Genomic DNA, 17,491 nt, shown 5'->3' with positions numbered 1-17,491 from the left:
ATGCATGAACACACTACAACACATGTATGAACACACTACAACACATGCATGCGGCCACTACACACACTCATGCTGATGGTGGCCGGTGAAATATGTCCTCTGCATTTGACCCATCCAGGCTTGTCCTTTCCTCCAGGGGGCAGGCCACGAGCAGTGGTCGCCAGGCACGTGCACACATAGACATCAAAGTGGGCTTGAGCCCCTGCCTTTTTTTCAGTCTGTAAAAAGTACCCTTTCCTGACCATGAATGCAGCATTTCTAATGGTGCTTTGTATGGAAATTGCCCTTTCCATGCCGTCCCTGAAGGCAGCATTCAAAGATAAATGCCTTTTCTGAGCTCCCTTGGCCTTGAATGCACCATTTCTAATAGGTCGCTGCATGGACTAGTGTTTTTCTAAGCCGCCCCTGAAGGCAGCAGCCCAAAAACCGCACGTGGCTTGCCCATTGACTGTTGAGAGCGAGACGGCCCGTCCCAGCCCACTCCAGCAGTGCGCACTCAGCCTTCAAATTGCCTGAAATTTCCAAACTTCATTTTTGCGATGAAGTGCCCTTTTAAGAATTGGAGCCCCTGCCCCTCTAATGTTTTCTGCACGTCCCTGGTGGTCGCTATTTCTTTCCAGCGCCCGGGGACCTTCATTGGACCATCATCGGACCAACTTCAGATGTTGTCGTCACTGGTCGGATGACGATCTTCTGCATGTTTTTAGTGGGGGGTTATGTACGGAGGAACCCCCTGGGGGGTACGGGGAGAACATGCAAACTCCACACAGAAAGGCCCTTTCGACGAGATAGCCCACCTGGGCAGTAGGCACTGAAGATATGGGGGGGTCACAACTCCAGCGCCCACAGCGTCCCAGGTGGGAATCGAACCCAGGTGAGCTGTGAGGTGTGAGGCGACAGTGCTTACCACTGCACCACCGTACCCCGTAACGCTATTTGACAACAGTTTCGGGCCTAGACTTTGTCAAGTCTCATACAAACACAGTGCAACACAGCCATTATAAAGACAGGTGGGCTGATTGAATGGACAACACCTGTCTTGTGAAAGCACACCTGAGTGTGAGACATCATAGGATCAGTCATGCAGTAATAGGCTACATTTTCGGTACTGGCGCAGATTAATCAAAACATTGATGTCACAGGTAGGCTGTATACCATAATATATCATGAATCTATGTGAATAAATAGATTTATATAAATAGTAATCACAGCCTAATGCATAGAGATAAATCCTGAAACCTTCTCGCAACAGTTCTAGCCTAAGCCAGTGGTTTTCAAAGTGGGGTCCCCAGCAAAAAGGGGGGATAATCTATTTTCACTATAATTCCATGCCATCCATAAGTAACACAATCTAAGATAGTGTAGAAGTGAGTAACTAGGCTAATTATAACCATAACAGCACAAATAATTGACAAAAATCTCGAAATAAATATACAGTATTTACTCTGAGAAATGAAATAATGAGAAAAGGGACAATTATTGATGGTTAAAACTGAATAATGACATCACAACATTCTAATCGTAATGCTAATTTAAAATGAGATATTCCTCTAAATCTGTCTTCAAACTGCAAAAGAGAGAAAAAAAAAACGTCAATTTTTTTTCCGGCTACCTCCCCTGTTTCCAAGCTCACCAGCCGCCACTGGTGTGTAGTGTTGTAGTGTGTTGTGTTGTAGTGTGTTGTGCTGTAGTGTGTTGTGGTGTGTTGTAGTGTGTTGTGTTGTAGTGTGTTGTTGTGTGTAGTGTGTTGTGTTGTAGTGTGTTGTGTTGCAATGTGTTGTGTTGTAGTGTGTTGTGTTGTAGTGTGTTGTGTTGTAGTGTGTTGTGTTGTAGTGTGTTGTGCTGCAATGTGTTGTGTTGTAGTGTGTTGTGTTGTAGTGTGTTGTTGTGTGCAGTGTTGTAGTCTGTTGTGTTGTAGTGTGTTGTGTTGCAATGTGTTGTGTTGCAGTGTGTTGTGTTGTAGTGTGTTGTTGTGTGTAGTGTGTTGTGTTGTAGTGTGTTGTGTTGCAATGTGTTGTGTTGTGTTGTAGTGTGTTGTGTTGAGTGTGTTGTTGTGTGTAGTGTTGTAGTGTGTTGTGTTGTAGTGTGTTGTTGTGTGTAGTGTTGTAGTGTGTTGTGTTGTAGTGTGTTGTGTTGCAATGTGTTGTGTTGTAGTGTGTTGTGTTGTAGTGTGTTGTGTGTAGTGTTGTAGTGTGTTGTGTTGTAGTTGTTGTGTTGCAATGTGTTGTAGTGTGTTGTGTTGTAGTGTGTACATGTGTCTATTTGTTTATTTAAAAGGATCCCCATTAGCTGCCGCCAAGATGACCACTAGTCTTCCTGGGGTCCAGACACATGACACATTACAAAACAGAGATAAGATAAGAAAAGAAAAGATAAGAAATAGTCAAATGCAATGAGCACAAAAGATAATTACAGCAAACAGAGTAAAAACAGTACAAAGACAAGATAGAAAGAAAAAAAAAAGCTTGGCCAGCTAGTCCTGTAGCTGGCATATAGCCCAGAAGTCAAACAATTAGTATAACGCTCTATACTTTAAAAATACATAGAAAGTAAAGTCAGTGTGTAGTGTATTGTGTTGTAGTGTGAGCAAGGAGCAGGAGACTCAGGCCCCTATCATTCACAGAGTGAGATACGGTTCAAAGAGTTGCTATCACTCGAGAGACTGCAGGTAGCGAAAACAAGCCTTGGAAAACATTGAGAATCTCTCTCCCTCGCACACACATTCGCGCGCGTGTGCGTGCGCACACATCACCGGTGACTACGTCCATATTTTTATATAGTCTATCACAACACTTGGGGCTCTATCTTCCCCCTGGCCTTAGGCGCTAAACTGGCGTTAAACGTAAAAAAAACACGCTTCGCGCCTGCCTACCCGTGACTTGGGAAGAGAGCATCATGTTTTTACGCCTCGAAATGCGCTTTACGCTGAAGAGGCGTGGCGCAGTGCCAGAATAGGCCAGAATTGGCGTTTCGGCCTTAAATACCAACCTAAAGCGATCTTCCCGACTGGCGTTCATTTTGCGGTTAGCGCTTTTCGAAAACCAGGCCTTATTGGGTGCGCCGGCCCCGGGGATCTGATGCGCGCACGGCGTTATTCAATCACTCTTTCTGCCGCTATCTCACTCTCTCTCCTCCCTCTCTCTTTCTCACTCCCTCTCTCTCGCGCATCAATTTCTGCCCCTATAGCGCACTGCAAGCATCAGATCTGAAATGTAGGCTACACCACAGAATGACAGAACCATCACTATTTTGGGGTAAAGTCCACTAATGTATATGTTGGCACTAGGCAGGCAATGACCGATGAAAAAAAAGTTGTTATACCGTAGTTTTGAGCCCCTGTCATTCAGAGGCTGTTGCATCATCCTACCTGTCTAGCCGTGCAGAGGGGGAGAAGAGAAGACAGCAAGAGAAAACGATACGATATCATGCTGTCCAAACTTTCACCAATCTAATCTCATCATGACATCCAGGGATAGGCTATATTTTTCTAGGCGATGCGTTCAGAATATTATTCTCAGTTTGCTCTTGCTATAGTGTAGCGTATTTAAATGCTTGCTGTATTTAAACTGCCGTGATATTTGTTTGAGGAGCATATATGGAGACATATGGGGATGAAAGAGGGGGGGGGAGCTCACAGCGATATGATCGGGCTTTTCTGACCGGACTGGATCGCTCCGTGGAATCGGAGCTGGAAAGGGAAGAATGTGATTGGTTTACTGCAGATCGCCAATGGCCACAGTTGTGAATAATTCTACGCTTAAAAAGGCATGGTTAAATGGTTAGCGCCGGCTTTATCGACGAGGAAAAATTTGGGAATGCGCCTGACCACGCCCACTAATAGCGCTAGGCCAAGCCATGAACCCAAATTTAAGGCCAGGGGGAAGATAGAGCCCCTTGTGCGTGACAGAGCGGTGATACGAGTTGGAGTGATTTGGGCTGATCAGGCAGATGTTCACATGAAAATCTAGCCTACTGCTGCTTTAAGCCCCATGAACAAAGAAAATAAAAACAACATTAGCCTCCATTGAAAAAGATAGATGAGAGCTGCTGATAGGTTTGGAAGAGCTGCCAGGGAATCAAAGGCTGTGTAGCAGCATGCAGGTCTAGTGGATTATCACCTGTACTATCACACATTCTGACCACTTACATATGAGAGGTGGATGACTATTATTATTAAATAAATGATGATGATGATGATGATGATGATATGTGGTCTCCTTCTGTTTGTTTGTTTTAGTCACACTTTAACATTGACTCTGTGCCGCTAGGGGGTGGCTGAAGGTAATACATACACATTAAAAAGACGTGAGAACCATGTGGACTCAATCACGGGATCGCAGAGCCAGAAATGTAGAAGTACAATTTCTAAACACAAACCATGCAACATAATCTGGAAGATGGAGTTGTATTTAAATGTGGCGATTACGGCCAATCGAGCTGACAGAAGGCAGGACATATGAACTGACACAGGACGACGGACCCAAATGGCAAATGCAGACTAAACGAGACGATTACTGGCAGGTTTTCTTGCACCAGTCTTCTGGAGGTCAGGTCACGGTGTGCGGCCTCCATGGAGTCCCCATGGCTTGCAGGGGGCCCGGGGTAAGGCATGAAGGGTTCAAGGCTGAGGGATGCCAGTAGGTTAGAATAGTTTAGGTTAGGCTGTTAGATCAACTAGATTTTTGTTGGGGGGGGGGGGGGGGCATTGTTATATAGCTCAAGCTAAAATTAGATTAGAGTAGGTCAGGACCATATAGACAGTAAAAAGGAGGGACATCCTGAGTGTGACGTCACCCAGCAGACATTTCCTTTTCCCGAGCGCCCCACTCGTGATGTTCTGGCCATTCGACAGAATACAATTTCTGGGTTAGCCTCACCGAATGGAACAGTGACATGCCCACTGGTCAGGACAGGGCAGACTAGGCTGTAGATTAGCTAGATTCCTTGTTAGTTTTGGTTAAAGTCGAACTGAACCTGTTCGTCACGTGCATAATGAGTCCGTTTCAGACTGAAAACATAGTTTGTCTAAGATGACAGGTTGAGAGGCGGGTCATAGTATCATGTCGATGATTTTATTTGACAATTCTGGGGACTGGATTGGGCTTTGGCCAATCCTGGCGTGTCCCGCCTCCAAATCGAATGGGATTCAGTGTGTTGTGGGCGCTCCCCTTGGAGCCCCTGACAACCAAGCTCTCGGATGCGCGCGCCATTATCGCTGCTATAACGATACGATTTTCCTGGAATGAGCGTTTTAACGAGCCAGTTACATTTCTTTGCATTCTTTGAGATTATAGTTTTTGTTTTTTATCCATGTTTCTAACAATTGGCCAAGTTAGTAGTTAGTTTATGGGATAGTAATTCTGCCAGATGACAGGCACTAGGCGCCATTTTCGACTTCATTTGGAAGAGAAAATTATCCAGAAATGAAGATTTGATTGACAGCTGCATGTCGTGATATGATTGGTTGAAATGGGGTCGAAATTTGATAGTACTGGGTGACGTCAGCAAACTGTAAATTACTGTTATCAATGAAATCTTGAAAAACGAACTTTTGATGTGAAAAAGTGTGAAAAACTAAAGAAATTAGATTGTTGTGATTTGTTTACATTCCAGGTATTTGAACTAAAAGAAAAGAAAAGTCATTCTTGGGTTCAGCTCGACTTTAAGGTTAAGGTTAGACAGAATATCTGCAGCTGTTGCTCGGCTGTTGCCCGTTTGGTTTGGTCGCTCTGCTGCCGGCTCCGGTGTACCGGTGTCGGTGGTGCTGCGGCCGAGTGACCGGGCCAAATGAGTAACAGCTGTATGCCCTAGGGCTGGGCGATAATTCAGTACTATTGTGACAATTGCCTGGTAAATACAATGTATGGTCATTTGATTATTAAACGTGATTTTGCTTACATACATCTTGTGATATACATTGGTATTGAGAAAGATCCTTATGGTTATCGTGATATTGATAATTAATAAAAAATAAAAATAGAGTCCGCACACTGGCAGCTGCTCCCAAATATTTATTTGACCACAAAAAAGTGACGTTTCGGGCAAGGCCCTTCCTCAGACATAAATTAAATGTAGGGACACACCCCTTAAGTACCCTCGCAGGGGTCACCTGACACATCATGTGATACATATAATTAAACATACAGTGCACTTGTTCACATAATCAAATGGCAACTGGCAATATCAAAACATAATTGTCTCAAAGGACAATAATGGAAGTATTCAGAACAACTTGAATATCACATAAACTGGGGTTATCAGGCACATGCGTGATATTGATCCCTACAGTATCGCCCAGCCCCAGTATACCCTGTTCTCTCTCCTCTCTCTCTCTTCTCTCTCTTGTCTTCTTCTTCTCTTGTTTTTTGTTTTTGTTGCTGGCCAGGTGCAAAACTTCTGAGCTTGGCATTTGTGTCATGAACTTTTTGTGTCCACTGTTTCTGTTCTATCATGGATTTCAAGGCGGGGGACCAAAAGGACAAAGGCGGACCTAGACCTCCTCAGCACATCTGCCGGGGGCTTGTCACTAATCAGAAATCTGGACACTTGTGTTTCCAAGCTCTCCTTTCCTTCCTTGCATCCTCTTCACCCCCTCGTTCAGCCAATCCATTTGACAAAGGATGAAAAGGGGCCTGCATTCACGTTTTATTTTTACATGAGCAAAATGAGCAAATTCAGCACTTGTAAAGCATGTAGCATTATCACTCACCAACATCTGTGGTAATCCATGGACACTGAAACTTTGTCTGAGCTTTTCAATGGTTCCATGAGTGGTTGCTGTGTTTCCTGGATATACATCATCCACGATCCACTTAGAATTGGAACCAGTACCAAAAACACCTTGTCTAAGGAACCTGCGGAATCCACATGAAGCCGAGTCCATCTGGCCGTTCCCATGGATGCAATGGTGCTATAAAAACGATCTTATATTGGCAATCTTATATTGGGTAGATAACAGAATTTGAGACGATTGGTCACTTATATGTGTATAGAGAAAGAAAGCCATCTCTGTGTCGGTCTCAAACCTCTTCAGCTCCGTGAAAGCCGGCCGCTTAACTCTGGTTGGTCTCATGCCCTTCTTTTTTCATGCACCTTCCTGGCTCTTTTAGCCCCTTATAAATCTACTGTTAAGCTGCGATGGGTCAGCCGGGGGTTGGAGGCCAGAGTCTGCGCTCTGTTGTGTTCCAGGGAGCCGGCGGACGGGAACGATAAGCTGGTGCCTCCGGGTCTCCTGCTGTCCTCCATCTGCCTCTTAGCTGTTTTAGCCTCCTCGTGTCTGTGTAGACTTCTTGTTTTGTTTTGTTGCAGAGCAGTTGGTCCAGCAGGTTCTCTGCAAGGTTTAAATTGTTGGAGTCCTCCACTTAGATTTCTCTTTCTCTTTTTCATTTGTGTTTTCACTTTTTTTCCGTAGGTTACCATTTTGTGGCCGGTGCAAACTCTATGGCTCTCTGCCTCTCTGTATGTCCAGAGAGGGGCACTGAATAAGGCCTGGTTTTGAAAAGCGCTAACCGCAAAATTAACGCCAGTTTAGCGCCTAAGGCCAGGGAGAGAATAGAGCCCATAGTCTTTGTTGTCCCTAAATTTAAAGCTCCATCTGACTGGAAGAATTAGATCTATCACATCTTTTCATTCCTTCAAGGCATCTCTCCTCACTTATCTTCAAACAACCTGCTCTCTAATTATGTTTGAGATTTTGAAATAACTTGCTCATGATCAATCATGCATGTAAATTCACCTTATCTGGGTATGTGTACACTTACAGTATGTATTCTCACTGTATATATTATGCTATCTTTGGTGACTAAGGGGTTGGGGAGTGGCTAGGCCTGGGAGTGCTTCTTATGTGTATGAGTGTATTTGTATGTTGTTTGTCTTATGTAACACCTGTTTTCTTTCTGTATATTTGTGCTAAGGACGCCCTCGAAAACGAGATGGTTCATCTCAAGGGGTTTATCCTTCTAATAAATTGTAATTGTAATTCTAGAGTTCAGTGGACAGAGCCAGAGGACCATATGTTTTGCAGAACATAATTTAGCTAGCAGCCTAGGCTACCTGGCAAACTTGAAGAAGGAATAAGCTTAAACGGCAACAACCTTTTTTAATGTATTGCAATCATGATGTTGGCAGGCTAGCTAACTAGCTTAGATAGCTAGCCAGGGTAGTATGGCTAGTCTAAATTTGGAAGATATCAGCTGGCAGCGGTTCCCCTTAACTTTATGTGCAATAAGTGAATAAACAAACAAGGTTTATGTAGAAGTTCCCTTAACGTTATATGTGATAATTAAATAAACACACAAGGTTTATGTGGAATTTCCCCTTAACTTTATACAGTATCTAATAAGTGAATAAACAGACAAGGTTTATGTGGAACCTCCCCTTAACTTTATACAGTATATAATAAGTGAATAAACACACAAGGTTTATGTGGAACCTCCACCTAAACGTTATACAGTATCTAATAAGTGAATAAACAGACAAGGTTTATGTGGAACCTCCACCTAAACGTTATACAGTATCTAATAAGTGAACAAGGTTTATGTGGAACCTCCCCTTAACTTTATACAGTATATAATAAGTGAATAAACACACAAGGTTTAGGTGGAACCTCCACCTAAACGTTATACAGTATCTAATAAGTGAATAAACAGACAAGGTTTATGTGGAACCTCCACCTAAACGTTATACAGTATCTAATAAGTGAATAAACAGACAAGGTTTATGTGGAACTGTGATGGAAAAATTGCTGAAATGCCCCGCTGATCCATACCCGTTTCAAGTGTATTTAGGAGGTTTTATTCTACATTAACATCTGTGCACAGAGGGTCTCTTCCCGACCACGTTGTCAGACAAGAGCCACGAGTCATTGTTACAACTCATCATATACTGAAACTATGGCACCTGCCCCCCCCCCCCCCCCCCCCCCTGGAGGGCAGTACTTTTCCACTTCATTCAACCTCTCTCCAACTCAGTAATTTCCATGACATCAGTAGTCAACCTGATGTTCACAAGACACAACAATCCACGTCTACCCACCCAAAACAAGATACATGTTCGTCCTGTACAGGAATATTCTGCAATTGGTGAAGAGCATAGTTCACAAAATACATCTTAGAAGGGCCATAGATCATAAGCAATCAATCAATAAGCACTCAATCAATAATTTGCTATCACAGAACCTCCCCTTAACTTTAATAAGTGAATTAACACACAAGGTTTATGTGGAACCTCCACCTAAACGTTATACAGTATCTAATAAGTGAATAAACACAAGGTTTATGTGGAACCTCCCCTTAACTTTATACAGTATATAATAAGTGAATAAACACACAATGTGTATGTGGAACCTCCACCTAAACGTTATACAGTATCTAATAAGTGAATAAACAGACAAGATTTATGTGGAACCTCCCCTTAACTTTATACAGTATATAATAAGTGAATAAACACACAAGGTTTATGTGGAACCTCCACCTAAACGTTATACAGTATCTAATAAGTGAATAAACAGACAAGGTTTATGTGGAACCTCCACCTAAATGGTATACAGTATCTAATAAGTGAATAAACAGACAAGGTTTATGTGGAACCTCCCCTTAACTCTATACAGTATATAATAAGTGAATAAACACACAAGGTTTATGTGGAACCTCCACCTAAACGTTATACAGTATCTAATAAGTGAATAAACAGACAAGGTTTATGTGGAACCTCCACCTAAACGTTATACAGTATCTAATAAGTGAATAAACACACAAGGTTTATGTGGAACCTCCCCTTAACGTTATACAGTATCTAATAAGTGAATAAACAGACAAGGTTTATGTGGAACCTCCACCTAAACGTTATACAGTAGCTAATAAGTGAATAAACAGACAAGTTTTATGTGGAACCTCCCCTTAACGTTATACAGTAGCTAATAGGGGTGTCACAATATATCGTCCCACGAAATTTCGCGATAGTAAAACGTCACGTTGAGATGAAATCTCATATCGTGAATTTTTTTTTTTTTTTTTTTTTTTTTTTTTTCAAAAGTAGACAAAGAAACGTCTTTGTTTGTTGAAGTTCAATGTGTGGAAAGTAGTTCAGTTGAACAAGTCTCTGAAGAGACACATGAGAAGTTATACAGGAGAGAAACCATTCAATTGAGTTTCTGGCAAAACTGTTTACTTGACAGGAAAAACTGAAGATGCATAAAAAATAGACTAAGAAAAGTCTTGTTGTTTGAGTTTGAAGAAAAACTGAAGATGCATAATGAGAATTTATACTACTGAGAAACCTTTTAGTTCAAAGTAAATCTAAGTGACGGTGTAACTCATTCTATTTCAAGATAAGCCTTATCTCCAATCTCATGTTTTTTCTAGTTGTTATTGTAATAACAATTTCCCACAACAGCATGTTTTGTATTTGTGCATTTCAAATAAAATACTACTTTTCCAGTCATATATTGTCATTATTCAAGTTTAAAAAAATATTGTTAAAATCGTATCGTATCGTATCGTTATCGTGAACCCAGTATCGTGATACGTATCGTATCGTGAACTGAGTGTATCGTGACACCCCTAGTAGCTAATAAGTGAATAAACACACAAAGTTTATGTGGAACTTCACCTTAAAGTCCCTGGAAACCAGAAATATTTCTTTATTATTTAGCATTTTGAGTTCATCACATCACAGGAGCCTATGTTAATAAGCCACCAGCCAAATTTGAACGATGATGAACGCCGCAAAGTATATAAATTTAGGTTTGACAGTCCTGGCAAAAGTCATGAGAATCAATTATTTTTTAGAGTGTATTTCCTCCCGCGGACTGTGTGGGCGTGTCCCGTCTACAGCAGGGAAATTTCCCTCTCTCAGTCAGACCTCTCTCCTCTCCTCGGAGAGGGAGAGAGAGAGAGATGGTTTGTGTGTGTGTGTGTGTGTGTGTGTGTTTGCGTGTTGCTGCGCACATAGCGTACTGACGGTCATCTGTCTATCTGTCTATCTGTCTGCACGCGCGCACACACACACACACACACACACACAGCAGCGCCGCAGCAGGCAGAGGAGAGGTTTCTACACACCGCCGACGAGACTAATCTCTGCTCTGCCACTTCGAGTGCACAGCGCTTCTGTCTCCCTCCCACCGTGTGCTGTGTTCGTTCTCTCTCTCTCTCTCTCTCTCTCTCTCTCTCTCTCTCTCTCTCTCTCTCTCTCACTAGTCCAGAGAGACAGAGAGAGAGAGAGAGAGAGAGAGAGAATTTTTTTTTTTTAATTTCAAAACATCTTTATTGCTCAAACAATCAATTCATTTCTATGATGCCATTTTCAAGAAGCATATACGGTAACAAACAGTACAGACATAAATCAGCTCAAAAACAGCCCAAACATCAGCCCATCTTCCATAACTGAGCATAAAACATCATCAAGACACCATATATTCATAAATTCTTCCAGATTATTTGTAATACTGTAGAAATTATAATCCACTTTCAACCTGGCTTTGACCATTCTGACAAAAATTGTTTTTACATGAAAGTCCAAAGAACCTTCTACTTTATTCCTTCTGCTAAAATAGATAGCCATCTTTGCTTGACCCAAAATGAAGTTAAACAATTGACACTTCACTCTTTTGTTTTGACTGTATCTGTATCCTAGGATGAACATCTGTTTAGAAAAAAATTCCCCAAAACTCCTGAACATCTGCTCTAGCATCTGAAGCAGAGGACTCAGTCTACCACAGTCTGAAAAACAATGATAAACCGTTTCTCTTTGTGAGCAGAAAGGACAATTATCACTTACAGTAGGGTTAATAACAGAAACAAAAGCATTGACAGCCACAATACCATGCAGAATTCTCCATTGCAAATCACCAGCCCTTTTTGTTAACGGTGGTTTATATAGTGCTCTCCACACAGGTTTGACCTTATTTTCAAGCCCGAGATGAGTTCTCCAAGGAGTGTCATCCCGGCCATTTAATTTGTTCTTATTTAAAACCTTCACCAACAATTTGTACATAGTTTTACCTCCTATACCATCCAATGTGTTTATAGTAACTTCAGTGGATTCTACTGGAGTCTCCCCAGACTCTGCTGGAACCTCATTGGACTCCAACAGCCGACCAGTACAGTCCTTGAAATCTGGAAAAAGTGTTAGTACAGGGAAAGGATCATCCGCATTTGGCTGACAGTGTCCATCACAGTATTCATTTAACAAGGAGAGCTCAGCCTGTGTCAGCTCACCCTTCCAGATATTGAGCAGATGGTCTATGACCCTGACAGATCTAATACCCAGCCGAGATGCCAGATCTGTAGCATTGTCCAGATAAGGTCCACATAGTTCGACCACGTGTCTCAATGTGACGACTCCCACTGAGCAAAAACACCGCTGCACAGAGGGTCCCGCCGCACGCTCTACGTTAAAACGGGTGCCGTGCACAACTGGTTCTTTCAAAAGCCAAGACAGGGAAACACAGTTTGTCGGTCTCTGTTTGTGGAACATCTCCCATACAGTGAACAATACATAATAAAACTTAGAAAGATTGCACAGTTTGTAAGCACTCAGATCCATCAGAAACAAAGGTTCAGCGAGACCCAATTTCCCACCTCGGCTCAGTATAGCTTGGGCTATGGGTCTCCAGACGAGGTCTACAGGCCCGACGAGGAGCCTCTGGATGAACTGGAGTCGGAAAGCAGCACCCCTGCTGGGCAGGTGAACGAGCCCCTGTCCTCCCTCCTCTTTTGGCAGGAACAGCACACTTTGCGGGACCCAGTGCAGACGGTCCCAGAAGAAATCCACCAACACTGCCTGTATCTTAGCCAACAGACATGCTGGGGGGTCCACACATGCTAGTCGATGCCATAACATGGAAGACACCAAGTTGTTGATCACTAATATGCGGCCTCTGAAAGACATATTTGGCAGAATCCATTTCCATTTCTTGAGACGTCCTTCAACCTTCTGCAGAACATTCTCCCAATTTTTGCACAAAAAAGAATCGTTACCAAGATAAACACCAAGATATTTAAAACCACCCTTGTTCCAAATTAATCCTCCAGGCAAATTAACCTTCCTGGGCATGTTATCACCAATTGCTAGGCCTTCACTTTTCCCCCAATTAACCCTAGCAGAGGATATTGCACCAAAAGCATTAACAGTTTCAACAAGGATGTTAATATCATTTTGATTTTTAACCAGTATGACAACATCATCAGCGTAAGCAGACAATTTAAAAACTTGGTCACAATCAGGGAAAATTACACCTGAAAGGTGCAATCTCAATTTATGCAAGAGTGGCTCTATGGCTAGAGAATACGGCATGCCAGATAGGGAGCAACCTTGTCTCACTCCCCTCTGAACTTTAAAAGGAGCACTTAAACCACCGTTAATTTTTAGTAAACTCTCAATGTTACTGTACAAGACCTGTATCTTCAACACGTTCTCACTCCGACCACGTAGCATATTGACGCTTTGTCCCGTCCCTTATGCGCCACTTGTTACTAACATGGTACCCTTGAGCGACCCATGAAACGACTTGGGCTTTCCCACTAAACTCAATGCAAACCCATACAAGTCATCTTTCACGCTTATGGCAACTGCTCCCCCATCAGCCTAACTGCTCGCCCATTAGTCAACTGCTCGCCCATTAGCGTCTGGGGGGAGGTTAGGTTTAGGCGTGGGGGGTGGGAGAGGTTAGGTTTAGGGTCTGGGGGAGGTTAGGTTTAGGCATGGGGGTGGGAGAGGTTAGGGTTAGGGTTAGGGTCTGGGGGAGGTTAGGTTTAGGCATGGGGGGTGGGAGAGGTTAGGTTTAGGGTTAGGGTCTGGGAGAGGTTAGTTCCTCCAGACCCTATGGGGAGCACTTGACTAACGGGGGAGCAGTTAGGCTAATGGGAGAGCAGTTAGGCTAATGGGGGAGCAGTTGCCATAAGCGTCAAAGATTACTTCCATGGGTTTGCATTGAGTTTAGTCGGAAAGCCCAAGTCGTTTCATGTGTCGCTCAAGGGTACCATGTTAGTAACAAGCGACGCACAAGGGATGGGACAAAGCGTCAATATGCTACGCGCTCGGAGTGAGAACGGGTTGGTATCTTGGCTATGAGACCAGAGCTGAACCCAAACGCTTCCAGTGTCTGCCATAAGTACTGATGTTCAACTCTGTCAAAAGCCTTTTCCTGATCAATTGAAACCAGACCAAGCTCATAACCCAAAGATTTGGAGAGGTCCAAAATATCACGAATTAATATAATGTTGTCAGATATCAGCCTACCAGGTATACAATAGGTCTGGTCGATGTGAATGACGTCCTCCATTACATGTCTCAGTCTCATGGCTATAACCTTGGACAAAAGTTTATAGTCAGTGCAGAGCAGTGCTACTGGCCGCCAGTTCTTTATTTCTTGTAGATCTCCTTTCTTGGGAAGAAGAGTGAGGACTGCTCTCCTGCAACTCAAAGGTAACTGTCCTTTTTTAAGGCTGTCTCTGAGAACGGTCAACAGATCCTGACCAATTACAGGCCAGAACGCCTTATAAAAGTCTGCAGGGAGGCCATCAATGCCTGGTGCCTTACCGCTCTCTAGACTCTGCAGCGCAGCATGCAGCTCTTCAGCAGAGATCGGTGCATCCAGCTCTTCATTGACCTCCTTAGAAACCTTTGGTAGACCCTCATAGAAAGACTGCGCCACGTCTCTCCTGGAACTCCTTCTTGAAGAGCTCCTCGTAGAAGTCGACTGCACATCTGCGAATCTCTCCAGACTCCTGCAACAACTGCCCATTGCTGGACCGCAAGGAATGCATGAGTCTTTTTTGTCCATTCTTTTGTTCTAGGCCGAAGAAGAAATGAGAGGGAGCATCCATTTTAGCAACATTCTGGAAACGGGAACGAACCAATGCACCTTGAGCAGAAAAACCCAGCAAATCTGCCAGAGCTGACTTTTTTTTTTGAGAACTCTGAAATGTTCTCCTTCTCCTGTGGAGTCTGCTAAATCTTGCAACTCCACTATTTCTTTCTCCAAAGCTTTCATAGACTTGGTCATGTCCCTTGTAACATTGAGAGTATACTGTTGGCAGAGATGTTTTATTTTGCCTTTGCCTATATCCCACCACTGTTGTAAAGTGTATTTCGATTTTGTCTTTGTATAATTACTCCAAAAATAACGAACAGCATCTTTAAAAGCATTATCAGAAAGCAGAGTCACATTAAAGTGCCAATATGCACTATTACATTTGATATTTTTAACAAAAATGGACACCTGTACAAGAGAATGATCTGAAATACCTACTGGGTGTATTGAACAACTCTTAAGTATATTGGCCTGATATTTAAAACAGTAAATCCTGTCAAGCCGAGCCATGGATAAAGAGTTATCATTAGCATGAGCCCATGTATATTGACGCTGAATGGGATAAAAAAACCTCCAAGCATCACATAACTCATTTGTTTCAATTACCTTAACAAGACAATTCTTAGAGGCTCCATGTGGTTCAGGATGATTTCTGTCTAGAGCTGCATTTGCAGTACAGTTAAAGTCACCAGCCAGTAACATGTATCCTTCCCCACTACAATCATTAATAACAGTGTTCAAAGTGTTTAAAAAAACACACCTTTCTGTGCCCACAGTTGGCGCATATACATTAATAAAAGTCATTTTTATATTTTCGAACACAGCTTGTATTTTTAACAAACGACCTTCAACAACTTCTTCTGTAACACAAGAAATGGGTAAAAAGTCTTGAGAAAACAAAATACCAACTCCACCACTGTTACTGCTCTTATGGCTAAGGAAAACCTCCCCATCCCATTCCTTCTTCCATGCAGGTTCATTGTCAACTGTACTATGTGTCTCTTGTAAAAAAATAACATTTAGCTTCTTGGCCTTAATCAAATTGAAAAGAGAAGCCCTCTTAACATCCTCTCTGGCCCCATTAATGTTTAAAGAGCCTAGTTTGATTTCACACATGTTAAGTATAAAGCTAGATGTAAACAAGAAAGAGAAAAGCATGGAAAAAAGGAGGAAAAGAACAAGCCTAACAATCATGTTGTCCTTTGTTGATCTTAGTCATGATATTCTTGAGACGATAACCTTCTTGCTTAGTAAAGGCTTCATGTGAGCCTAGTGAATTTTTCATGAAGAATTTGACTGATTTAATAAACAGTTTTAAATCTGGGAAAACATCCTGAATATCAACAGCTTTTTTGTTTTTTGTTTCTATTAGAAAACTTCCAATTCTAGTGAAAGAGTATACACTCCCTACATCCACTTGTGAGCATACACTCTCTACATCTACTATGTCAGGTGGATCATTTTCATTTTCCTGTGTGGTCATTGCACTATCCTGCACCTGTGAGGAAGACTGCTGAGTCCTTTTTGACACTTTATTAGCTTTCTCACTGTTTGATTTGTTGTCTAGAATTTTCCTTTTTGATGCCCCTTTAGACATTTCATCCTGAATCATTTCATCTTCACCCAAAACTGACTCTGCCACTCTAGTAGCTGTGTGACCAATTACTGCATCTTTTTCCTGATCATCATGCTGACTTGTTAAACTTTCCAAGTCTCCAACATCACTGTCATGATCACTGTAATCATCACCTTTTTCCTCCTCCTCCTCCCGTGATCCATTTGGTAGAGAGGCCGCCCTGCTGGGACCTGCCCCGCTGGTACCTGCGCTGCTGGTACCTGCGCTCGGCTGTCCAGCCCCACCGGCAGAGGTAGACGGACGATCCGTGGTGGGTGTGGACTGATCCGCACCAGCCCCGTCAGGCCGTGGCCCAGGTGCAGCATCAGTCCCAGCAGCAGGCCCGGGTGGCCCCGCAGCAGCAGCAGGTCCAGCAGCGCCAGCTCTCTCTGGGCACGAACGAGCTATGTGACCCAAAACCCCACACCGCAAACATCGCATTTCCGAGGTTACATGCACAGTGTAGTCAAAATCATCAACTTTAAACTTGAACACCAAATTCAGCTCCTCACTATTTTTAAGGACCATGAAAACATGTCTCCTAAAAGACACAACATGCTTGAGATGAGGAGATTTGCTGCTGATAGGAATCATTTTGATTGCGGACACTAACTTTCCATACCTCGCCAGCTCTTTCTCCAGAAGCTCATTTTTCAGAAATGGGGGCACATTTGAAATAGTTATCTTTTTGGCAGGAGAATTTAGTGAGAATACGGGGGTAAACGTACCTCTGATCACAACTCCAGCTTCAAGTAATTGATTCACCTTGTCTGTACTGTCAAGGAAAATCACAACAGCGCTGTTCATTCTAGATGCAGATTTAACACTTTCATATCCAACCACCTCACCTACAGCTAGACTGCACTCTTCAATAGTACAGCCAACAGCCGGAGAAAACCTGATGGCATGTCGGCGTGTTAGTTTGTGATAATCACTTGCAGCCATGCTGACCAGCCTTGCTGGCAGCTGCAGCAAGCTGCCTACACAAACAAACAAAAAAGCCCTCCACCAAACCCTACTTCACCAAATAACACCACAACAACTAGCCTACATAAACAGTG

Source organism: Poromitra crassiceps (assembly GCF_964638095.1).
Source record: "Poromitra crassiceps genome assembly, chromosome: 1".
In the NCBI taxonomy this organism is placed as follows: Eukaryota; Metazoa; Chordata; class Actinopteri; order Beryciformes; family Melamphaidae; genus Poromitra; species Poromitra crassiceps.
Note: the sequence above shows the minus strand (reverse complement) of the source record.